The following is a 27330-nucleotide window of genomic DNA, read 5'->3' as shown; positions in this document are numbered from 1 at the left end:
ATTACTGTAAATTGCAGATTGTGCGACTTCAAAACTGCAACAGGAACACACACATAAGTACACTTCCTGCCCAGGCAGGAACTGAACAACGCCCAGGTCCCCTGAATAATTATTCACACCCCTACGCTGGCCTGGCGTACGCAAGCCCAGCCCACTTTGCGTACGTATAAATAAGATAATGGCGACGCCACATGTCCCAGTTCTTCCACACTGCCTCAGGTGATATGGCCGCATCCACCTCGCATATCACAATGCGCAATAAAAAAAAAGGGATCCGTGAGGTGTACACCATCCTGGCAATCAAAACTACATCTGAATTGTGAACCCTGTTGGCCGTCGTGTTTGGACAAACACCAATGACAGCAGGTGAGCAGTGGGGCCTGGGTGCACAGGGGCTACAATTGAGCGGTGTGTGGCGGGAGGGGTGGGGTGCATCAGCTTGAGTGCATAGGTGTGAACAAGCGGTGTTGCCGTGCGTAATGATGTGATCTCTGACCTCATTCAGTCACATCTCTGTCTCATTTTAAGGACCTGCTGGACCGTACTATAGGCTTGAGCCAGCGGACAGCGCTGCCCTACAGACACGTGGTGTTGGCTTTTGGGACACTGTAGTGAGCTGACTACTAAGTGTACATGCACACAGGCTTGCGCCACTGCATTGCACGCGCACATTATGCTTCTAGCATGTGCTCTGTTCCTTTGTATGTGAACGTTGGCATAACATATTATCATTTAACCTTCTGTATTCTCGTGCACTCCAACTCCTCTTTGAACCACGATTACCACTAACAGTTGGTAGATCGTACATCAAGAAGGAAGGATACACTCAACTGGTGTTCTCTATTAAGCTTGAAATTAACCTTCATTTACCTCAAGATGTTTCGACCATTATATTATTTCTCCCTTTTCAGACACTGAGTTAGTGGCACCAGAAGATGCCCTGGGCATTCAAACTCCTTCCATCGTGGTATCAAGACACCGTCCCCGACCGGAGACCTGCTGTGCCACCCTGAGAGCGGCACCCCGGAGATGGAGCTCACACCGGCATGTCGTTGGACACACCGGTTGTGGCAGGTGAACAGTGAAGCCTCAGTGCGCAGGAGCTGCAATTGAGCACACTGTGGGGGAAGAGGCTGTGGTGCAGCAGCCTGGGTGCATAGGTGCAGGCAAGCAATGTTGCCGTAGATAATAATGTAATCTCTGGCCTCATTCATATCTCTTTCATTTTAAAGACTTGCTGGACCACACTTTTTCTCGGGGACCCCAGCGTCCCAGACACACGGGTGACGGGAGGTGAATAGTGAGGGCTGGGTGCAGTAGGCCGACGCTCTGTCTCCTCCTCCCTCTGTTCTTTTGACTCTCCCTCCCCTTCTCCCTTCCACCCACTCGCTCTCTGTCCCATTCTCACTTTCTTCCTTTCATTCTGACTACCTTTCTTTTTCTCTTGGACATGGCACACATACTTATGTTTCTTTTTTGTCTTGCAGGTTTTGTACGCTGCTTCCAGAGGAGTCCCGCCCACTTATTTCATGTTTTACTGTTGTTTGTTCGAATAAAGTTGTGTTTTCATTTATTTGTGTTGTTTTAATAAAAGTATTTTTTTTACCAATAAATAAGTGAGTGGATGGGTCTTCTTTTTCTGACAACACTTGTCTGTAGTTTATTGTGAAAATCGGCGGTTGATAGGAGGTTATGAGGGAAAACATTTGTAATTTTGCGGTGCACCTACCAAATATAAACCAACAGACTATTACATAAATTAAGCCTAGGTAATTCTACAACTGCAAGGCTTCTATGAGTGTATCACTTTATAACACCATGAGTACAGCCCGTGTGATTACAGAATCAATAAGGCACTGCCTTGGGCCACCAAGGCTTCAGGGACTGGCGACGCCCACCCTGCATATTTAAGTAAAGTCCCGGAGGGTGGCGATCCCCAGACTTGAGTTTGCCTCAAAGCCACCAGAACAATTAAAAAACAGTACCCGCGGAGGTGGCGATCCCCTAGGCAGCAAAAGGTCTCTCTGCCCTCCCGCGCCTAATTTACATGTGAGGTTAAGGTCCCCAGTGCTGCAGAGACCCCGCAATATAATAATAGGATTGTCCCCGGAACATTACCCTCCAGGGGGCTCATTTAAATGAACGGGTGAGACCCCGCTTCATATTTTTTCTCCATTTTTACCATCTGGATCCGCTTTATTGAAGCGATACGAGGTGTTCCTCCTCTCGCTTCAACGAGGCAAACAAGGATTTGCTATCACAGGGTGGAAGCCATACTCCCACCCTGTAATAGCAAACATAAATGTCCTGCGGATGCACACCCCGGGACATAGTATGAACTGCACCTGGGAGCTGGCGCTCCAGAGGGCCAAGATGCATTGGTTACTGCATAACTACAGAATTAGTGTAAACGCATACTAACACTACTTGCACACGTGTTGTACAGCGACCAGAGTGTAGTGAAGAGGCAGAGGAAGCCCAAAATCCAAAAATGTAAATCCTACCAGGTCGGATGACATAGTTCCATGAGCCGATGACCCTGGGATGAGTAGAAACAGCTTCACCAAGAAAAAGGGTCTTCAGCAGAACGCAAGGAAGCTCAAAATATTGGAGAGTGCTGCCTTCTTTTTACCTTCTCCCGCTCGTCGCCAAATTTATTTAGTGAAGAGGAAGACAGCAGTGGATCCGATAAGTAGATTTATTACAGGAAAAGAAGACAACTTAAACAGCCACCAACAGAAGCAGACACCAAGGCAACCGTCTTCTCCAGCACCGTGTACAAACTCCCCAAGATTCCCCTCATGACAGCCCTACATTCTAACATTACATACTTACATTCTAGTAGCATTACATACTAACATTCTACTATGACTTACATTGGAATACTACACAGAGCACATGACTTTACAGCAATGAGCTCATGGTTTCATCCACGAGTCTTGAGACCGGTAGGGGTGAGTAGTTCGCTTCCCACTCCCTGTATTGTATAAACGCACACTAACACTACTTCCACAGGTATGCTACAGCGCCCAGAGCAAATCACTTTACAGCAATGAGCACACGGTTTAATCCCCGAGTCTTCAGACCAGTAGGGGTGAGTAGTTCGCTTCCCACTCCCTGTACAGTATAAATGCATACTAACACTACTTACACAGTTATACTACAGCCGCCAGTATGCTACAGCGCCCAGAGCCCATCACTTTACAGCAATCAGCTTGGTTTGATCCCCGAGTCTTCACGCCGGTAGGTGTGAGTACTTCGCTTCCCACTTCCGGTATTGTATAAATGTACGGTAGAGGTCAGTAGTTCGCTTCCCACTCCCTGTATGGTATAAACGCCTACTAACACTACTTGCACGGGTATGCTACAAAGACCAGAGCACATCACTTTACAGCAATGAGCTCACGGTTTAGGCTCTTGGTTTCATACCCGAGTGTAGCCGAATCTCATCTCAGCACCATGTCATTCTGAGCAACACCGTACTTTCAGACCGGTAGGAGTGACTATTTCGCTTCGCACTCCCCCTTCACCCTTTTTTCCCCTTACTCATTTCAACAGAATCACAAAATGGCTGCCAACACTTCCTGGTTGCAACAGCTCGCAGCCAATAAGCAGCAAGCTCGTGCTCGTAACGCCTCAGCCACTCAGATGGCAGAATTCCCAAATATCAATATCTGCAAATTTCGATATTTCTCCAAAACTACTTAACAGATTTACACCAAATAAACAAAAGTGTGCTTTCTAGACCAAGACCCTTCTCCCTGCCAAATTTTGGGTAATAACGTTCACCTGTTTGACCTGTAGCCTTGTCTAAAGTTTCCTATGGAAATTGCATGGAGAAAACATGTTTTGGGACCCCCTTTTTTCTCGGCCCGCATTGACGAATCAGCCCCAAAATTTCAACATAGGAGATGATATGAACAAAGAATTAGTTTGGAAAACGTCATGAAGATTCATCAAACGACGCCAAAGTTGTAAGCACAACAAAAAATGCTCTTCCTATGTTTGCTTGGTCCTAACTATAACTACCTACTGGCGACTGCCATTAGGTAATAAAATATATATATATTATATATATATATATACATATATATATATATATATTATATTGCCTACTGGCGGTTATAGTTAGGACCCAGTTTCCATAGGAAAAGCGTTTTTTGTTTTTCCAATTACTTTGGCGTCGATTGACGAATCTTTGCGAAATTTTCCAAAACTAGTGATCCGCTCCGGTCAGCTCCTGTCTTGAAAGTTTCGGGGTGATTCGTCAAGCGGGGCCGAGAAAAAAGGGGGGTCCCAAAAAGTGTTTTCCCCATGTAATTTTCCATAGGAAATTTTAGACAAAGCTACAGCCCGAAGTGCTGAACGGAATTACACCAAATTTGGCAAAAAGGTAGCCCTTGGTTCAGAAAGAGCCCTTTTTGTTAAATGGTGTAAATCCGTTCAGTAGTTCCTGCGAAATTAGAAAAAGAAAAAGTTACAATATCTGTGGCCAAGGAGGGTTTGCGAACCCTTCCGACCACGAGCTTCATTCTAATTGGCTACCAACACTCCAAACCAGGAAGTGTTGGCAGCCATCTTGTGACTCGGTAGAACCGAGTCACAAGAAAACAGTAATAAAAAAGGGTAAAAAACAAGAAAAGGGGGCAGGGTAGAAACACCCTGACCCCCTAGGCCTGCTCAGGGGGTCCCACAAAGACTCCCAGGGCAAAGAGTAGGCACTTTTTAAAAATTATTTTGGCGGGATTCGCGCTAGGTTCGCGAATCCCGCTGAAATTATTAAAAAAAATTAAGCGCGGACTCCCGCGCTTGATTTAAATGAGGCCCCCGGGTGGGCCAGGTCCCGGGGGCATTGCCCAAATAATAATAGCAGAGGCCCGCGGGGCCCCCGCAGCCCCGGGGGACTTATTATATCCAATGCGGGGGGCACGCGGCCCTCCTGCTGCCCTGGGCACCGCAACTTCCCCAGGGCTTCCTTAATTAGGGCGGGGGGTCCTCACGGGCCCCCATGCCCCGGGGACCGCCACCTCCCCAGGGCTGTAATTAATAATTAGTGTGGGGAGGCTCGAGCCCCCCAACACTGCCCCAGGGACCACCACCTCCCGGGCACTCTGATTTCAAATGCAGGGGTCCGTTACGGACCCCGAGGCCCCGGGGTCCACCACTTCCGCGGGGCTTTAAACATTGGGAAAGGGGCCGTGCAGCCCACCTCCTGGAGTCCTTGATGGCCCTGGGGACCGCCACACCCCAGGGCCGGTTCCTGCAGTGTCCCGGGACATTGCTGTTTGCTATGGCAGGGCGGGAGCCGTACGGCTCCCGCCCTGCCGTAGCAAACTCTGGTTTGGATTTTGGAAGCGAGAGCAGGTTTCCTGCTCTCGCTTCCAAATTCCAAAACGATTGCTTTTCCACAAGGGGAGCTGCATGTTAGCAGCTCCCCATGTGGAAAAGCAATGCCGGCTCCCGCAGGAGGTGGGAAGCTGGTGGGACCGTGGAGGCATTGGGGGTCCCCCCACGGTCCCCAACGTAGTGGCCTGGCCCCTGGGCATGGGGTCCCCGGGCCAGAAGTGGCCTGGGAGTGGGGCCACGTGGCCCCCTACCCGTTAATTAAATTAAAAAAGAACACGGAATGGCCGGCCCTGGGAGATGGGGTCTTAATGGCCTGAGGAGGGGGGGGCCACTCGGCTCCACTCCCAAAAAATAAAAAATAATAAAAAGGTTGGCCAGGCCCTGGAGATGGGGTCCCCGGGCCATAATTGGCCTCTGGAGGGGGGTCACGCAGTACCCCTCCCATAACAGTCAATTAATAGAAAAAATAGGAACCGACAAGTCGCCGGAGGCCCCGCCCCCTCCCTGCAGCACTGTGCAAATGCGCCCCCTGGTGCATTGTAAGTTGGGGAATCAATTCCCTTTGAATATTGAGGGTCCCTGGGGGCCAACTAGTCCACCAGGTACCTCCAGCATGCGCCAGGGAGCTGCGTTGCAGAGAGGTGGTCCAAGGTCACACCCCTTTTTACACCACTCTGCAAACGGGCCTTCTGGTGTACTGCTTGTGGGGCGATGAGGTCCTCTTGTGTCCTGAGGACCTCAGGAAACAAGTGGACTTCATCGTCTGAGCAGCAGCAGTGTGCCAGAAGCCACGTTTGCAGCATGGTGTAAAAAGGGGTCAGGCCTAGGAACACCTCTCTACAACGCAGCTCTGTGGCACTTACTGGAGGTACCTGGTGGGCTACTTGGCCACCAGGGACCTTCAGGATTCAAGGGGAGTTAATAGGGATGTTATAGTTAGAAATTAGCATTTAAAAAACCATTGACATTCACTGAAAAAACCATTGGTTTCAGGCATGTTATAGTTAGAAATTAGCATTTAAAAAACCTTACAAATTTTCTGAAAAAACCATAGGTTTCAGGGACGTTATAGTTAGTTGGACATTTCACTCGTACAAAACCATAGAAATTCTGCCGTTATAGTTTGTTGAGCTAACTATAACTCGCGCCCCCGCAATGCACTGCTGATGACTTCACATATTACATAATTCATGACATGGTCAGTGACATCACTGATGACATCACTGATGACATCTCAAATGACATCACTCTATATATATACATGTTGTAGTTAGGTTCAGATTTGACGCACACAAAACCATAGAAATTCAGCAGCTATAGCTACCTGAGCGAACTATAACTTATGCTCCCCACAATGCACTGCTCATGATCTCACATATTCCATCTCTCATGACATGGTCAGTGACATCACTGATGACATCTCAAATGACAGCACTGATGGCATCATCAAGTGAGTGTGAGTGTTTCATAAACTTTCTGACAGTGAAAGGTATATACTGAGCTACTGCATAAATTAAATTACTATTCTTTCTGTGCTACTAATGAGTGTTAGTATTTCTAACATATATCATCTGAACTATTATCCCATTTTTAAAGCAGGTGCACTATTTATGAGTGAACTAGCCTCTATAATGACACATGTCCCCTGCTGATGTATGCGTATGGTAGTGCTTTGTGACAGTCTAAGCTGTTCATTGAGACTTCACTCCACAGTGATGACTGAGCATAGTTCTTTTTACGACATAGAGACCCCTTTGCTTAGACCTCTCTTCTTTGTGATGAATGAGTGTAGTAGTAGGAATTTGCAATAAATGCATCTGTTCACTAAGACCTTTCTTTGGGGTGATGGCTTAGTGTAGCAGTGGTTTGCAAATGACTGACCTATCTACTTACACCTTTCTTCAGGATGAAGAATAATTTTACTAGTGCGTTGTGACACAGTGGCCTGTCCGCTAAGACCTGTCTACTGGATGTGTGTTGTAGTGGTTTGTGTAAAACATACTAAAAACCTCTTTCCAGGTTAATGAATGGTGTTTTGGTTTGTGATAGACTATCCTGTACTGTTAGGAATCTTACTTTGATCATAAGTGTTTAGCATGGTGGTTTAGAACACTCACCTGGGTGATAAGTGAGTGTAGTTGTTGATAAGGTTACCCTGAAAACTTTGATGTGCATCTCTCACCTGTCTCTTTTTAAAAAAAAATGTTTTTTATTGTACCGCTGCCGAGGTGTTGGAGCGACTTTTTACAAGTAGGACGCTACTCCGGAACCCAAAAAGGATTAGTGGTGGATTAGTATAGTGAAATTTGAGCGGTGGACATGTCAGTCTGTTGGTTAGATTGAAAAGGATAATGGGGGGGTTGAAGAGGGAAGACTCTAGAAAGTGTTTATTGGGAGATCATAGTAGTAAGGTGAGGATTGTGATGAGTATAAGGAGAAATGGAGGAGGGAAGAATCTCTAGAAATGGATTAGGGATATCATAGTAGTAAAATGAGTTTTGGGATGAGTCAAAGGAGGGATAGGTGAGGGAAGAATTTAGATGAGGGAAGAATTTATATGAGTTGTTTGGGAGATCATATTATTAAAATGAACTTTGGGGTGATCCTAGGAGGAGAAGAGAAGAGTCTAGAAAGGGTTATTTTTGGAGATCATAGTAGTAGAACGAGGTTTGGGATGAGTCAGGGACTGGAGGTAGAGGATGTATTGAGAGAGGTATAAGGTGAAATATAGGGTAGTGCACTGGAGATAACATGGCTAAAACACATTTGCAAAGACAATATATCCATCATTGGTGAGGCCTATTGGCTTTGCCAATGCTTGGTTTAATGTAACTTTATATATATACACACCATTAAATTATACAAGGCAACGGCCCAGCACAGCTTCTTTAATTTTCTTAAGAACAGCCAGCAGTAATAATAATTATAATAATAATAATAATCATCATAATAATAATAATAATAATCTTTATTCAGCAGTAGTCACAGCCATACAAGAGACCACATTAAAAAACAGAGAAAATCAACATCAAATACATTTGTTAGCAGCATGTCATCTAAATGTGCAAAATTCGCTAATTGTCCGTGTAACCTCAATCACAACCATTGTTCAGGTGCAAATACAGATACAATAGAGCATACATTAATCAAAGCTATAAAAGAGACCACAGTTAAAATCAACATCAAATTCATTTATGTGAGCATGTCCCAAAGAATGTGCAAAATTGCAAATACATTATGTTTTTCAGTCACGTCTGGAATATCTTGACTTTAGTGTGGATCTCAAAAAGTTAATAACACTAAAAAGCGTGCTAGCGTTAGGCAGAAGCTATAGATACAATAAAGCTACACAGGCATGCTTAAATCTCATTTCTTTTAAAAGCAATTTATTAAACAGCCGCCTAGGGTGCGTCAAATATTTACAAAGAAAAACAAAGTGTAGGGTACCCTGTGGAGACCTATTGTCACAGCCACTGGGACCTCTATCTTCTATATGTGAAACAAAACCGGGGGGAGATGTCAAAAAGTGATGAATCAGGTTCAATCTATAATGAGTGTTTGTTAAAATAAATCAATAGGACTTCATGCCCTGCACAGACTTCACTAGGCCCTCGTACCATGGGTTTCCGAAGCTCCTTTTCTCCCCGGAAGCCATGGCGTGTTCAAAGAACAATTCTTTAACAATAGTCTTATCCTGTGGCTTCACTGTATCATATCTCATAAAAAATATCTGCTCTGCCTAGAGCCGTGAGCGTTTCCTTGACATATCTCAACCATGGGATTTTTTGTGCGTGGTCGAGTGAGAGGCAGTTCTGAATTACTAGTCGGTTGAAACCTGCCTGCAGCAGGTTATTCACTGCCCTCTCGTCTACAAAATGGATGGCTATGTTTCTGGTCAAACATGTGGTACATTTAGGGCAGTATCTGAATGGCATCTGTTCTATGCCTTACTATGATTACAGACTGATTCCGCAGATACTGGGGCCACACCGTCAATGCCACCCAAATGGGAAATAGTTCCAAAAACCTATGTTGGCTGTTAAACCACACTCCAGCCACCACCCCGGCCACCGCTGGGCCACCCACTTGTTCCCGAGTACGGCACCAAATCCCACACTACCCGCTGTGTCAGTCCATAAACCCAACTCAGCAGAAGTAGTGGGGGGACCGGGCCACACTATTCTGCCATTGAAACCCTCCAGAAATGCGATCCAAATCCGCATGTCCTGGCGAACCTCAGATGACAGTCGTGTGTGATGGTGTTTTTCGTGCAGGCCTGTCATGGCCTGTGAGATGGAACGGGAGAATGGGCGAGCCATAGGTATCACCCGTAGCACAAAGTTCAACTGTCCTACAACCTGCTGCAACTGGTGAAGGGTTACTTTGTCCTTTGACAAACACTTTTGCAAAGCTGCACGGAATTTCATTATCTTTTATTCAGGTAACCTAAAACACCCTTGTACGGAATCCACTTCAATGCCTAAAAACTCAATTGTGGTTGTTGGCCCCACTGTCTTCCCCGGAGCCAGGGGGACCCCAAATGCACGCATGAGTACACAGAATTCCTCCAATGCCACAGAACATTCCTGGGAGCCAGCTGATCCCAGAAAGAGAAAGTCATCAAGATAATGCATAACAAAATGATGTCTTGTCACATGTCTGAAAACCCATTCCAAAAATGAACTACATTTTTCAAAATAAGCACAGAAAACCGAGCATCCCATGGGCATGCACCTATCCATGTAAAATTTGTCTTGAAACCTAGCAGGTGATGATCTAAAGGATGCACCGGCAACAGTCGGAATGCAGATTCGATATCCGACTTTGCCAGCAAGGCCCCTGGTCCCAAAACCCTCAACATCTCTACCGCCTGATCAAATGAAGCATATTTCACACTGTAAAGTTCCTCATTGATGGCGTCATTCAATGATTTGCCTCTAGGAGCTGATAGATTATAAATCAACCTGAACTCCCTTCTTCCTTTTTTGGGACCACCCCCAGGGGGGAACAGACAAAGTTTGGCACGGGGCGAAATCAAATGGCCCGCTATTCTCCCTAAGCCCAATTCCTTCCTAATTTTTTGCGCTGCAACCCCTGGGTTTGATCTGACAGACAACTGATTTTTGCACTTCGATGTCCCTGTGTAATCCCCCACCGGTATCCTGAAGCCATATAAAAAACCTTCTTGTAGCATCCTAGCTGTGGCATGATCTGGGTACCTATTTAACCAGGGATTCATAGCAGAGACATCAATGGGTGAATGCGTTACCTTTTTTCCTCTTCCTTTACTCTTGCTTCGTCCCTCCTCTATTCCCTGAAAAAGCATTCCCTTTTTTAAGGCATTTTGACTCTGGGTGAGAGGGATGATTACATATGGAGCATGCGTGTCTGAATTTACAAGTGCCTTGTGCTCTGGTACATGACTTTCTATTAAAATCCCAGCATACTCCTTTTCGCCTTCCCCCTTTCTCAGTACCCGGTGCGGAGCCCCCAGTGTGCGTTGGCCAAAAGGGCTGATGTGGCTGAGGAATGTGTGCCTTGCCCCAATTCTGGCCCGGACTGCCCGGTTGCCCTGGGCCAAACTGGTCAAACCATTTGATAGAATCCACCCGATCCCATGTGAGTGAAGGGTCAAATTCTTTCGCCTTCCTGAAATTCATGTCATATTCCTTCCAACCCACGCCACCATATTTATCATGTGTCATCGCCACCCTGCTCTGGTAACACGCCATCTCAGCTTGCATATTAGGTGAACGTTCCGCTACTATGGCCATAAAAACTGAAAATGCCCTTATCCAGTTTGTCAATGTCTCTTCTACCCTGAATCTTGACATTTCTACCCGCCACTCACTGGGAAGCATCCAATCCTTCTGCCTCTTAGCATACTCCATTTCCCTGTTGTCCACCAGTAAAGAAAACATGTTCACATGCGCACCAGACCAAATCAATTCCTTGACATCTCGCGCCACAATCCGTGCTAAATATTCCTTCCTGGAAGGTAACACCCCCGCGCCCAACAATGGCAAAGCCAGCTCCTTACCCGTTGCCCCAACTCCCACGGACTCCGCCGTCTTGCCTTTTCCGCTGTCGCTTTCCTGGGGCACTGGCTGTGATTGCTTGGCCTTATCTGTGCCCAGGCTCTGGTCCCCGCTCGGGCCGCCATAATCCTTGCCACCATTCGCTGTGCCTCCGCCAGAGGGTCCTCCCCCACCTCTTTAGAACCCACTGACAGGGGCAACATCCCCCCCTTTCCTAACCATGGAAGAACTGCTGCTATTTGAGATGCTAATTCCAGTGGCACCTGCCCACTTCCAGCTGGTGCTAATACAGGGACCGGGGCCACAGGGTTCAAGACTGGAACATTTGGGCATGATGGGGTCAAAACTGGTATGACACTTGGTACTACCGGTGCAGCCGCTGGAGGCACCGGAACTGGTGCAGATACTGGCACTACTGACCCTGGAACATTGGGCACTAAATCAGGAATTCCTTCTGGGATCTCTGGCACTACTGGGAGCCCGGAAGGACCACCCCCTTCAGGTGTCTCTAAAGGTTGCGCTATTTTTGGGTCCTGATTCTTCCCCTTCTTGTGTCTAACCCGCTTTGGGAGAGCCTCTAATTCCCCCCTCGGCTTTGGGGGCACTATTTTCCGCTTGGGCCTGCCTGACGGCCCACCCTGATCCTCCACTTTCTGCCTGAGCTCTGCTAGGCTATGTCCCATTTGTTCAACCTTGCCCCATCTCCTATCCATAGTCGCCATCCTGCCCATCATTGCCTCCAGCATATGCTCCATGCGCGATCGTTTAGCTCCCCGCTTACCTGACATGTAAATGTAAATGTGTAAATGTGTATGTGCTTATATAGCGCCGAATCACCCCTGGGGGTATCTCCGCGCTGTACTCATACCGCTGTAGGAACCCTTCCTGGCTATCCGTGTGAAGTGTCCACTCCTGGACACCCCCATGGTGAAGCCAGGCATCCCAGCGCTGTTGGGGCCGTTGTGGAGACTAAGCAAGCTATTGCCCAGAGTTGCAGCGTGGGACCCATGATTAGAATAGGCACTGATGCGAGAATATCAGGTCCGCGGAATTTATAGCCCGAGACCCTGCCGCGTCGGGAATCGAACCCTGTTCCCGGACCAGTGCTCTGCATCGAGGTCTGCCACTCTAACCATGTTATGATATGACCCACACACCTATCCCTCAATATCCCAGCCAATACAATTCTACTTCCTCTGTACCAGGGAAAAAACAAGCAGCACGGGCTTAGCGCAATATTAAAATCACAGTACTCTATACACTGTACATGCCCCTATTAATCACACATGAAGGCCTGTAATCCTGTAAGTGCGAAAAAAAAATTGCCAAAACGTCCAAAATTCCAAAATTGTATACCCACAATCACCTCTGTGCACCTCCCCGAACACCAGGCTCACTTTTTCACAAAATGCGCCCCGAAAACAACGTTAATTACACCTAAAAACTGTCTAGTCAGAGTCTCCGACCTTCACCTTAATGCCCCCAGCTGCTATCAAGAGGCCCACGAAAAAATTTAAAGAGCCGTTTAGAACTGGCCTGCCCCCACAGAATCAGTAATGATATGCAGAACATTAATCTGGCCCCCCTAACACAAGCATACGTAGAGCCCTTGAAATACCAGGCAGTGCAGTACCAGCGGGCTGACAGACACGGGCGAGCAAGTGATGTTATTTTCACAATATTACACCCAAAAGAAGCAGTGGCAATTGACCTGTAACCTTGCGAGACGTTAACCCTTAGGCCAGAGTGACTCTGTATCACTCCCGCCGAAACCCGGAGCCCCTGGCAAATACCTTCTTGGCGCGTGCGCGCGCCTAACAACCCACTCCCTACAACCGAATCCTCCGAATACTTGTGTCCACCGCTGTCGATACTGCCAAGTAGCCGCACTTCGTCTCGCCGCGATGGTACTCGTGTCCTCCGCTCTCGATACTGCCAATTAGCCACACTTCCTCTCGGCGCGATGGTCACCGTCAGTACTCGTAGTCACCGGAATCACGCAAGACCGCTCTCGATACCGCCAATTAGCCGCAATGGAAGACCTGAAAAACAAAAGAAACAAAACATGAGCAGCCTCCTCGGGCTGCGTCCGGATGCCAAGAGAGCGCGGGACAAAGAGACTGAGTCCCGCGCTCCCCGGCCTTTTATCACAGCACTGGGGGCAGGCCAGTTGTAACTGGCCTGTCCCCAGCCCCCCTCCCCCCCCCCCCCGACCCGGAAGCGCCTCAATCGCTTCCGGGCCAAGGGGGTCGCCGTCGCGAGCCAATCCCGGATGTGACGCTGTGGAACACGCCGGCCGGGTGCACAGGCGAGGGGGGGGGGAGGGGGTCGGTGCCCCGCCATATCTGCGGCGGGGCTGATCCCGGCCCCGCCTTTCTCTTCACTGCCCTCTCGTCTACAAAATGGATGGCTATGTTTCTGGTCAAACATGTGGTACATTTAGGGCAGTATCTGAATGGCATCTGTTCTATGCCTTACTAGCATTCTTTGGCCACACAGTTGAGGACCTTGTGGTCTGCTAAGGTTGAAAACCCCGAGATCTTCTGTGTAAAACCTGGACACTGTCCCTGTTGACCTTTTCCCAGTGTTGGGCTAGTCTGTCAGGCACTCTAACACTGCCAGACCAGATGGGCCACCTTGAAAAGGTGTGGTTGTAGGGGTTTTATTAGTTTTGTGGGCCATGACGGGACCAAAAAAAGTGACACACACAAGACCTTTCAAGCGGGCCCAATTGGCAGTACTAGAGTGACAGAGAGGCCAGTTCAACACTGGCCTTTGCTCTTATTGTGGGGCTTCTCAGGGACCAGTGCAGGGCTTGAGTGGCCGTTTTCCCTCTCTGGTATATTCTTGGTAGGTGTCAGGCCGAGGGGCCGCTTCCTGAGCAGGATGGACTGCCATGACTCATAAAATCCCAATGGCTCCATTCTAGTCATTGCCTCCCTTCCGTTAGGGCTGGATTCAGCTTTTTATGCCACGGCTGACTTTGGTTTCTAAAGCGGCCCTGACCACACAGTCACGGCCCATCTCCTGCCAAAGTGGCGCAACAGGCCGGAGGAGGGAGCTGGGAGGGGGGGGGGGGGGGCTGGGGTACGGGGAACAAAATAAAAAAATCACCTGATCACTGCCGCCTCCGCCGTCCGCTCCATCCTGCTTTCTCCAGCCCCATCGACGCAGCGACCTCTGGCGAAAGCTTCACTGCGCATGAGGTGTTTGGCCGGCCAAACATCTCATGCGCAGTGCACTCCCCACCACAGTGTTTTCCCCCTGGACCCGCCCCTAAAACTCGTCAGAGTCCTGGGGGCGGGTCCAGGGGTTAAAATAAACGACAATCCCCGTTTTATTATCGTTTTTATTTGGGGGTGGTCGAGGGAGGAGGGGTTCGCTTCCCAGCCGTTATGGAGGGGCCGCTGCTTATTTCGGGGCCAGTATACCTGGGGTCCTCACTCACATTGTCTCATTACCGTCATGATACCTGTATCCGAGAGCGAGATGCATATTTAAAAACATTTGTATAGCAGTGCTACAGATTATCTGTAACAGATACGAAGTGGTCATTTTAAGTGCAAAAGGGCATTACATTTGAAAACAATATATGAAGGTTACAAACTAAATAGCGCTGTAAAGAAATTAAAATGCATCATGTCTTAACTCCAAACGTGTGTTCACTTGCTCTGTAAGGCTGCCCGGGGGGGGGGTTGCGCAGCGGCCCGCCCCTTGAAGGGCGGCCGCCTTAGTGCCACAGGAAGGCACAGGGGTGGGAGGTCGAGTCCCTGGGCTAGTCCGGGGGAGACCCCTACAGATAGCTGTTCCCGGCGAGGGCGGGGAGGAGACAGGGGTACATATACTGTCTCCGCCCCCTCCTCGTCCTCTTGTCCGCTCGTTCGCCTTGCCGGTCGCAGCTCCACCATCGTGCGCCTTGGAGCCTCATGTTGCGGTGAGTTCTTCTGCCCCCTCTCCCCGCCCCGGCCTTGTCCCTGGTCATCACCAGGCGACTGGGCCCCGTGGTCTGAATACCACGGGGTGGGGGGGTGCGGGTGCCGGGCCAGGCCCAAGTCCCGGCCTGGAAGGTTGCGCGTACGGCGGGGGGGGTGGGGGCACGCATGTGTAGCAGATCGGTCGGGCATCGCAGGCCACCAGAGCTCCTGATTTGTGCAGGTAGCTCTCGGAGTCTTCTCGATGAGTGGTATGGGCATTTCTTGCTGCCGACCTGTGATACAAAAAAAAAAGAGTTCGACCGTCGAGGTCGCGTACACGTCCGGTGTTCCTGGTGTGTGGAAGGGGGTCCCAGTGGGCAGGACGGGCGGCTTCAATCTGGGGAATCCAGGTTCGGGCCTCAGCGTAGGCATTATAGGGAGAGGCGGTGTGGCCTCGGGCACGCCCGCGCCATCGCGGGCAAATCCCTTAGTTTCCCCGCGTCTGAATGTGTATGCAAATTCGGTGCCATGTAAAGCGCTCCTTCACTGCCGGGCCGAGTTCGCCCCATATACATATGCAAAACATAAGCAGAGCAACAGCCATGGGAATTGAAAGTACATGCCTGAATGTGCAATTTAAATACGGTGTCATACATAGCCCTCCACTACCTTCGGGTCGAGTACGCGCTAGATAAACATGCTACAACTAAGGCAGAGTACCTGCCTTGGGGAGTGTTAACATTATGCCTGAATGTGTGCGGTAATTACGGTGCGATGCTAAGCGCTCCATACCTTCGGGTCGAGCTCGCACCATAGATTTAGCAGGGTGCCGATAGCACAGTGGTTAGACCGGCGGATTTGGAGGCGGCACGGAGGTGTTCGAGGCTCGCCAGGTTTGGTGGGAGAAGCGCAATGGTACAAATTAGACTTTTAATTGCTCGCCTCGTTGAACTTCGGTGATGCTGGGCATCCACTCCCTCCTGTGCCAACAACTTAATTCGGTGCGCCCCCACTGTAACGGAACGGGTGCTATGTATAGCGCTTTGACACCATCTGGTGCCAGCTACGCGGCAATTACCAGGCCTCACATAAATTCAAGTTAAACTCGTGGATTAGTTTTCTTCCTGGGAGAGAGATCAGCATTTCGTATAGTTCAGGCTTTGAATTCGGTGAAGTTAGTGCAGAGGGTCAATGCGCCTGCTGCAAAGAACGTGTGCCAAGTAAATTTCAGAGCGCGAATGATATAAATAGGTCGGCAGGTTACTGTTTTCTAAAGAGGCATCCTTTTGCTACTTGCATTTTATAACTAATATTCAACAGGGAGCCATATACGTTCATCCTAGAACTGCATACTCACCGCAAAGCACCTACCTGCCAGGGGGAGTGTAAACATCATGCCTGAATGTGTAGAATAATTACGGTGCTATGCTAGCGCTCCATACCTTCGGGTCGTTCAGTCAAATACACGGGGGAGTGAGAAAGGATGGGGGAACCTGTCCTTTTGTGGCCGCCGGCCCGGTTTGGCCGTTCGTTTGGGTTATTCGCGGGTGTAGAGGGGCACTTGCCTGAGGGGGCATGCCGTCTCCGGACCTGCATCGGCTAAGGCGGTTTTGGCTGGACCTGGGGAAGCCCGGTTATCAGCTTGTAGGTTAAAAGGCAAATTTGGTTTTGGCTTCATCAGGAAAGGTCTTTTTCACGCCAAATCCACAGGGTGCCTGGAGGGAGATGGGGTGCACCTCTCTAGTTGAAGCATGGATCTTTTCCTACTGAACTTAGGGGAATCTTTGGCTGCAGCAGGTTGTTAGTAATAGGCTACCTTGGCAAGGAGCCCGCTCAGGAGAAGCCATTGAGGTGTCAAGGAGAAAAGTTGTTGGCGCCATGCGCAAGTTCACTGAGCAAAGAGGCTTTGGCTTCATCAGGCATGGCCTTTTACACGCCAAATCAACAGGGTGTCTGGAGGGTGATGGGGTGCACCTCTCCACTCTAGGCATGGATTTAATGTTACTTGACCTTGGTGAAGCCTTGGCAGCTGCGGGTTGCGAATAGACTGGACCTACTGGACCTAGCGGAAGCTTTGGCTGCAGCAGGTTGTAAGGAAATAGGTCTACCTTGGTGGGGGGCCCTGGTAGTGACGGTGGCCACTCCCAAGGCTGTGGAGGAGTTACAGGGCGATCCAGGGTCTGCACATACCAAGGGGTACATCATGCAGCAGCACCGCGGGGTGCTAAGCCAGGGTACCCAGGGATGTTTTAGCGTGTCCCCTGGAAGAACGACGGCGCCCCGTTAGCCGACAGGCGGTTGTGGGTCTGAGCAACCGGGGGCTGCCATGTATGCTCCGCCCACCCATCACGGGGGGCGTGTGAAGCAAGTGGACTGGTGGTCCACGGATGGGAGGGGTGGACCCTCCCAATATTTGGTATACACCAGTTGGCGTTGCCATGGTGACTCTAGGCTTATCAGACGGGCAGGCGGCATAGGGCTGGCCTGCCCTGGGATCGCCCGTAAGATAACCCACCTTGTTTGCATATTGGTTATGCTAATAAACCTGCAGCAATATTTCTCCACTTACATTACAGTGTCGTGAGTTTTATTTATGCACTTATGTACTTATGTGCTTTGTGATAACTGTTGCCGATATTGGCACTATGTAAGGCTGCCCGGGGGGGGGGGGTTGCGCAGCGGCCCGCCCCTTGAAGGGCGGCCGCCTTAGTGCCACAGGAAGGCACAGGGGTGGGAGGTCGAGTCCCTGGGCTAGTCCGGGGGAGACCCCTACAGATAGCTGTTCCCGGCGAGGGCGGGGAGGAGACAGGGGTACATATACTGTCTCCGCCCCCTCCTCGTCCTCTTGTCCGCTCGTTCGCCTTGCCCGCCCCTCCGCTTACCCGGCGTCCGGAGGGACAAAGGGGGGGGGGCAGGTTTTTCTAACTATTTTACTTTGTGTTGCATGAGGAGTTACAGGGCGATCCAGGGTCTGCACATACCAAGGGGTACATTAGTAATAATTTTACTAAGGAGGCTGTAGCCCCTTTTATTCTCAATGCCCATATTTCAACTCAGCGGAAGGTGGATGAGTCGGCCCAAGAACTTGCTGATGTCATCACCAGAGCCGCTGACGAACTAGCTCCTCCTTCCCTGAAAGCTGCAGCTAGACAGAAGCCAACTGCCCCCTGGTTTTCCGTCGATCTGAGGCTTCTCAGACAAACTTGCAGACAGAAGGAACGTAGGTGGCGTAAATCCTGGGATCTCAAGGATAGAGAAGGCTATAAGAGCCTACTACGTGAGTACAAAAAGAGAGTCATTAAGGAAAAACAGGATTATTTTTCCAATTTAACCTGTTCTTTAACATCCTCCAAAGAGCTTTTCAAAATAGTGGACTCTTTGTGCTCTCTCCAGGCCCCCGATCCTGTAGTAGCTTCCCAGGAGCTATGCAATGATATATCAGACTTTTTCTACAAAAAGATAGATGATATCTACATAGTTCTAAAGTCGCAGGGGAACTCGCTTAATGCCGAGGATTTCTCCCAAATTAAACATCTGGAAGCTTGGACTAAAGAATCCTCTCACTCCCTTGATCATTTCCCTGCCCTTTCGCTAGAGGATCTTAATAGCCTGTTGGACAAAACTAAATCGTCATCTCCACTCGATCCAGTTCCTCTGAAAGTACTGAAGAACTGCAGAGAGATCATTCTTCCTTCGATGCTGGAAGTCATGAATGGAGCATTGGAACAGGGCATCTTCCCGTCACTTTGGAAGAAAGCCATCGTGAAGCCGCTGCTGAAAAAGACCACCTTGGACCCTGGAGTACTGAAGAACTTTAGACCCATCTCTCTGCTGCCGGCCCCTGCTAAGATGTTGGAGACCCATTTGAATTTCCATCTTTCAAACTTCCTCGATACCTCTGGTTTCTTGGACGGGTCCCAACATGGCTTTAGAAAGCTGCATAGCACGGAGTCTGCTTTGACGAAAGTCATGGACAACATCCGCAGAAAAGTGGATTTGGGTCTAACCACCGTACTGGTGCTGCTGGATCTTTCAGCAGCATTTGACACCCTGTCTCCCCTTACTTTAACAACTAGGTTAAGGGAGGCAGGGGTAGAAGGACCGGCACTCAGTCTCCTGAGCTCCTTTCTTCAACAACGAGAGCAGCGTGTCATGCTAGGTGAATACCTCTCCCCCGCTAAGTCTTTGCAATGTGGGGTGCCACAGGGGTCGGCATTGAGTCCGACCCTGTTTAACATCTACGTGGCCCCACTTGCAAGACTAGTAAGATCTCAGGGGATGGAGGTAGTGTCGTATGCCGACGACACGCAGATTATGGTATCCCTGACTCACTCTGTGGGTGAAACCGCTTCTAACTTTAGGGCCTGCATGCAACTTGTTGCAGAGTGGATGATTGCCAACTCCCTAAAGTTGAACGGGGACAAGACAGAGGTCCTGGTCTTTGGCAAGGACCAGGGCATATGGTCAGATGATTGGTGGCCTCCTTCTTTAGGTAGCTGCCCAACACCAACACAATCTGCCAGGAACCTAGGCGTCATCTTCGACACCCAGCTCTCCATGGAGCTTCAGGTCAACAGAACGGTGGCTACCTGTTGGGGAGTCATCAAGACCTTGAAAAGAATCGTACACTACTTGTCCCCTCAGGCACGGAAACAGGTGGTGATCGCCCTTGTTGGCTCAAGGCTTGATTACTGTAACTCAGTGTACGCCGGGGCCAACAAGGGCCTGCTTCAGCGTTTGCAGGTCATACAAAACGCGGCAGCGCGGTTTGCTCTCGCTTTGCCCTGGCTGGCCTCGATGATCTTAGCGAGGAAGAACCTCCACTGGCTCCCCATCCCCTCAAGGATCACTTTTAAACTCCTCTGCCTTACATATAAGGCTTTAACTGCAGGCCCGGCTGATGCCCTTGGATCACTTCTCTCTAGATACGTTCCGAGTAGATGTCTCCGATCCAGTGAGCTTAATCAACTGGTAATTCCCAGAGCCAAGAAGGCCAGATGGGGGAGCAAAGCTTTTTCCATACTGGCTCCTCTGATGTGGAATTCACTCCCCCTGGAAATCAAAACACTGCCCTCCCTTGACCTCTTTAGGAAGTCATTGAAAACTTGGCTCTTTATCAATGCTTACCAGTAGGCTCTGTTTCTTTTCGCTCACAGTCTTTATTTGGATTAGGCGCCTTGACGCCCATTGGGCATAGCTGCGCAATATAAATAATGTTTCATTCATTCATTCATACATCATGCAGCAGCACCGCGGGGTGCTAAGCCAGGATACCCAGGGATGTTTTAGCGTGTCCCCTGGAAGAACGATGGCACCCCGTTAGCCGACAGGCGGTTGTGGGTCTGAGCAACCGGGGGCTGCCATGTATGCTCCGCCCACCCATCACGAGGGGGCGTGTGAAGCAAGTGGACTGGTGGTCCATGGATGGGAGGGGTGGACCCTCCCAATATTTGGTATACACCAGTTGGCGTTGCCATGGTGACTCTAGGCTTATCAGACGGGCAGGCGGCATAGGGCTGGCCTGCCCTGGGATCGCCCGTAAGATAACCCACCTTGTTTGCATATTGGTTATGCTAATAAACCTGCAGCAATATTTCTCCACTTACATTACAGTGTCGTGTGTTTTATTTATGTACTTATGTACTTATGTGCTTTGTGATAACTGTTGCCGATATTGGCACTATGAGCAGCGCCGGATAGCTGCTGTTGCATGGAAACAGCAGAAGTACACATTGCCATCTAGAGGCCTCGCAGGCGCTCTGAGGGAACCTCGGTGGATTATGCAATATTCGACGTCTGTCGTGCTAGTCAGTCTTCATTCGACTGCGTCGTGCCCTTTCAAGGATGCGCAGTCAAAGTACGATGACGTAACATTTTCTGGGTCGTGTATAGCGCTTCAGGACTGAATGGCAGAGCCAAAACGCTTTAGCTTTGTTTGCCTCGAGACCCGCGGTTCACGCTGTGCTGTCAGACTCATCAACAGGTATACTTATGTAATCTTTTCACTGTGTGCCCAGCAGGGACACGAGGGAAATCACCGTGGTAGCATTTATCCGAGGTCGCCAACAGAGGAAAATGACTTGACTAAAATCAGAATTATCATTCCAGAGCTTTCTTTTATCACGCTTTATGCTGTACCACTCAGTCAAAAAGAAAGCAAACATCCTTATCTTTCAATAAGACGACTGCAAAGGACAATTTAGTACCCACCTGCTGGGTTCTATTTGAGCCAGAATTGTGCCCCTCACAAGTGCGACTGCACCCATTCAGAGCCATCATTCTAACCACAATTTCTAATTCTTGATGATGTATAGGCCAAAAGAGGGTGTTTTTTTACTGTTACGTTTTAATATTTTATTATCATTCCATGGTGTTAAAATGTGTATATTTGAAAGTACCAACAACCCCCTCTCCCAGTTCCATAACAATGATTGGTACATTTGCTGTTTTCACACCTGTCACGATTATTCTTCTAACAACCTATACACTTTTGTGACAGTATCACTCAATTTTCAGGGTGTGCCCCACTCATCAATCTCTGTTTTCATGGCTGGTACATTTCTTCTATGGCCTCCCTGTTCACCTTCTTCTTGTTTTTCAAAACAGTCTGGTACATATTTCATTTTGCCATATTTGGGTCGTTTGCATTCATCTGGACATAACTAAGGGCTTTATTTATGAGGCCTTGTGACACTATTGCACCGCAGTTGCATCACTTTTTGTGACGCTGCCTCGACGTAAAGAATGCGCCATATTTACAAACTGACACATCTGAGCAGATGCCTCACCTTGTAAAGCCCTGTGCTACATTAAACCCGTGTCAGGTATAATGTATGCAGGGTGGGCGATCTCCTGCAGAAAAGGCTCGTAGAAGTGTTGCAGTGAAATCTATGAAATTTCACTGGGACACTTCTAGGAGGCCACTGCGTCAAAATCTTACACCTGCCTTACAGCAGGCGTAAGACTGACACAGGTCCTTTCACATGGGGCTTGACACATTGCGGGAGATTTGTCACTTTTCAGACACACCCCAGCAATGCGCCACTTTTGCGCCTACAGATACATCAGGAATACTGACGTATCTGTAAATCTTTGCGACAGAGCACCGCACAGTAAACACGGCGCATCCATGGTGCCACAAGGAGGGCGCAATGAAAAGTGTTGTGTCACTGTTTTCACGCAGCGATGCAACACTTTTCATAAATAAGGCCCTAAATGTCTTGTGAACAGTACAAGGGCCAGGAATTTCCACTTTGTTTATGTGACTTTGGATCATGAATTTACCCTAGTCTACACACCTCTACCGATTCATCTAGATTGACATCAGCGAAGATCCCCAGTAGTCATTGCTTCATGCCAGGAAAACTATACTCCATCACTTCCTGCCACAGATGAACAGGCATGCTTTTTACTAATATGCAACCAGTGGACACTTTTGTTTGCTTGCTGTCCATTTGGTGCAACCTCATCTGCATAGAATATGTCAGACGAAATCATTAAATGACATCAGTTTAGATTTAGCATAGATAGATCTTTTTTTCATCAGTTCACAGCAAGCTCCCCATTTCGCCTCTTACATTTCCCTACCAGAACATCCCTATCATGTATCTCTACTTCTACAACTCACACCTAACAGTTATTGAATATTTCTTTTATAATTCAAAGTGCCTTGCAGCCCCTGTATAAAGGTCTGTCTCTAATTTCCTTATTACAAGTGTTTTGCGACATTCCTAGCCACCTTTAATAAAGAAATGGCGTGATGCTCAACTGTAACAACGTATTACATTTGAGTTCTGATGTCACAATGCCTTCTGCCAGAGCTAGCAGTGGAGGGGAAAGGCAGAGCACATAGTGAGGCTTTTCCTTCTTCTATATTTTTATAAATGAACAGTGGTAAGCAAACGAGATTTTTATGGCAAACATTTGTGAGAAGGTGGCTTGGTATATGCTGTCCACTGATTAAAGTGGGCACCTTGTACCAATCCACACGACCCTTATGATGTATGAGATCAAAGATAACCTTTAGAAAGCTATCCTAGTGGTAGCTGTGGAGAGCAGCCTTCATGCTTAATCTTGAAGGAATGTAAAGCAGCTTGTTTTACCAGAATATCACCTCCCGAATGACTAAATGAAGGAGAACCACACAGTAGTTATATAAAAATATGTATTTATCAATATAACACTCTCTACTATCCTCTACACGAGGATAGAATGCAAAGCACACAATACCAATTCAATAGAACAGTTGTAAGTAGCACAATACACAGTGGGCTCCAGGGGGAGACCAAACCATATACTAAAATAGTGGTATAACAGTCACAACTGAGATCATGAAAAGGTCTAGAGCACGTAGAATCGCTGGGACCCCAAGGAACCACCCATGGTGAGTAGAGAGGGACCCCATGGAGGCCAGGTGCAGTGTGGGAACACAACCGCGGGCTCTGTACAATTCTATGGGGAAGTTGCGGTTACACTTTTTAAAAGTTTAAGGACCCTTCTAGGAGGACTTTGAGCGAACCCTTTGGAACTTAAGAGTTTGAAGAGCCATCCCACCCATGGATACCATAGTTACCTATCCCAGAGGAACCGGGTGCATAGGTTTGAAGTGGCGTCGGAAACTCTTGTTGTTCTCAATGGAAGGCTGTGAAGAAGTCCTGCTGCCGTGAAGGTGAAAAGGGGCCAGAGAAATCTAAGCCTGGATTCTAGAAGGAAGGAACCTGAAAGCAGATGGGACAGAGTCTGGGTCACTTCAGAGTGACCAGGGGCTCGGGAGACGAATGCCCACCGATGTCGGGTGCTTCAGGTGCGAAGAAGGGATGCTTGACTCTGCAGCCACGGGGACCAGGAGACATTGAGGAAGACCAGGAGCTGGAGGTGAGCTGTCCCTCGAAGGATGTTGAGTGCTGAGGGGCCCGGCGGGAGCACCAACAAGCCTTGGCAAAAGCAACTCATGCAGGAAGGTCAAGCAGGTTACGGTGTGGACCAGCAAGGTCCAGGAGACTCACCAAGCAAAGGGGAGTCAGGGCATGTCTGGAGCAACCACAAAAGCTCATGAGAAATCAAGATGACCTTCAGGAGGACCTACAGGCCGAATGACCAGGAGTCGCTAGGGGACCTTGAGCAAGATTGCAAAGTACAAGCCCATGAAGCACACGGTGTGATGAGGCCTGGTGCAAATACTGCTCAGGGTCAGAACTACGTGAAGTCCAATGCACAAGGTCAAGAATTGCCAACAAGCATATGCAACTGCAAATGGATGTGGTGCACAGGGGTTCGAGTTATGCAGTCTCCACTTGGGAAACTGGTCTCAAACTCAGTGAGAGGGCAGATCAACCTCAGCGACCTTCAGAAACCTACCTCTTGTGTTGCTGAAATCTTGGGTGCCCGCAGGAGCTCAGGAGCAGCAGACCAGTCAGTTGCGGTTAGGTGCCTGCGAAGCAGGGGAGTGACTCCTTCACTCCAAGGGAGATTATTCTTTTGTCTTAAGTGCACCACAGGTCCTGCACGGAGCCTGTATGGAGCAAAGGCACAAACTAAACTTCAGACGGAAAGGTAGACGAAGTTGAGCCCAGTCGAGGTCCAGCTAAGTCCAAGGTGTCCAGACGGTCGAAGGTCAGTGGTTTCTTCTTGTTGAATATTGTCCACGTAAAAATATAAAGTCTTACAGCCAGGTAAGCCCTTTTGTACCCACGGGAGATGGTTGGACAGATTATGGGGACCCACCTGGGGGAGGGGCAGGACAAAGGGCCGGGTCTGGTGGCTCAGTGGACTAAAGCAGCCACTGCAAGGGCCTGTGTTTGACCTCATGGTCACAGGTTCAAATCCCGGCAGGTCCACTCAGCCGTTCATCCATCTGAGGTCGATAAAATGAGTACCATTGAGTTGGGTAACAATAAACATCTGTTATTCAGCGCCAGGACACCTACGGGTAATCGTGCGCTTTACAAATACACCTGTTATGTTATGTTACACCCATGTCCTTTGTCCAGTTTCACGCCAGAGCAGGAGCCAATGGCTTCCAGAACTGGTTTGAGCTGGACTATGCACAGGGACACCAAATGTGGCCCAAGTGCAGACTTTCAGGCACTCTCAGAGTGCACCCACCCAGCCTCAATACACTAAATCCTGTCTGGGAGGTGGTCACACCTCCCTGTGACAGGATGCCTATTGTGCTGCCTTCCTCTGCTCGAGCTTGGCTCAGCAGCAGGAGGGCAGAAATGTGTGTCAGGTCGGCAGTATCCATTTTGTGCTGTCCGGGTCGAGAAGGCTGGCACTGGTAAGACCAGTGACCCCATGAAGCTCGCTTCAGAAAGGTGAAATCATACTTCCCCCACCAGTTACTGGTGAGGAGGTATGACTCCAAGGTGTTTGATACCAAACTCGATATGTTATTATGCAGCCGTTTTCAAGATAGCATTTACCGCTAGGTTATAATGCACCTCTACCTATATGTCCGACTGAGTCACATACTGGTCTCCGAAGGCTGCAGAGAGGCCCTGCTCATGCAGGGGCACCCTCTCACATAAAACCGAGAACCCTGCCTTCAGGATTGTTAAGGCCTGCTATTTGGGTGACTTATAAGTTTTAAGTGTGGTGACAATTAGATATAGTGAACCTATATCTAATGTAAGTGGTGCAAGCACCATCTTACACAGGCTGCAGTAGCAGACCTCGAGTTCCATATTGCATGGCCTCTCATGGGTGGCATAATACATTCTTCTGCCCATGGGAGGCCTCTGGGGTACCTATGCCCTGGTTACATGGTGTACCATATACTAGCGGCTTATAAGGGTACCCCAGTATCCAATCTGGAGTGTACCAAAGTACATGCATTTCAATTTAAGGGAGAAAGCACATAGACTGGGGTTCTGATTAGCAGGATCCCAGTCAGACAAGTCAAAAACAGTGAGACATCAAGCAAAAAGTGTGGGGGAGGGGGTAACAATAAGAAGCAGATGCTACTTTCTTACAACATTTTCCCATGCTTTAGGTAATTAAAGGAAAGATAGAGCCTGTCTTCATATTTCTATGCATTTTGAGCTACAAAGTTTTTTTTAAATCTGACTTGTATTAAAATTATTCTAATATATTTTTGCAATAAATATCTAATGGCTTTTGTGGTGTGTTTAATTGTGCACTAGAGATTCTAATTTTATTCCTCGTGTTACAAACATCCTGTCTCTTTCATATGAAAGAGCGAATATACGACGTTACACGCAATACCTTTACAACGCAGGCATTACAACGCAAGTCGTTACAACGACTTGCGCTGGAGGGCACTGGACTTAGGAATAGTCTGATTTACTATTCCAACTCCAGCCTACGTTACAGTAGGGAAGGGGTTGGAATAGTAAATCATACTATTCCTTAGCTTAGAGCGCCATCCAGCGCAAGTCATTGTAATAACTTGCTTTGTAATACCCGTGTTGTAAAGGTATTGCGGTGTAAACACCGCGATGTAACTGATGTTTCCCAAAAGAGCACCATACCAAGAATGTAAGCGGTGTGCAGGGAGGGTTTTGGTGTGACCATGTATTGTAATGAATAAAGTACCCCGTGCCTTACATTATAAGGATTTTGCAAGTCACCTTGGAGTTGCATAACCATATAAAAGTACTTGTTATTCGGCCTCATTCCTCTATAAGGTCACAGAACTACTCAGTGACTAGCAATATCCCTAGCAATATCCCTATAAAGTACTGCAGGGGCTACCTTATCCCATATATAGTACTTAAATGTTCTCTTACCCCTGCAACTAAGTAATCATTGGGAAATCATAGAATACCCGGAACATAACCAATTTCATCTGAATGTACCTACACATATCATTAATCTGCATCCTTTTTTGGTTTTGCTGCAGACAATTTTAGTTATTCTGGATACCTTGTGTCATCAGTTATTCAAAAAGTATGATAAGAAGTACAGCGAGAATGGTACTTGCTTCATACTCCCTTAGCCTTTGACTTTCATGTGTTTTTCATAGTGTGCCATTGATTAAACGAGCTGGCCATCAAGGCCATGCCATTTCTTGT

The sequence above is a fragment of the Triturus cristatus genome, chromosome 6 (genome assembly GCF_964204655.1).
Source record: "Triturus cristatus chromosome 6, aTriCri1.1, whole genome shotgun sequence".
NCBI classification, from domain to species: Eukaryota; Metazoa; Chordata; class Amphibia; order Caudata; family Salamandridae; genus Triturus; species Triturus cristatus.
Note: the sequence above shows the minus strand (reverse complement) of the source record.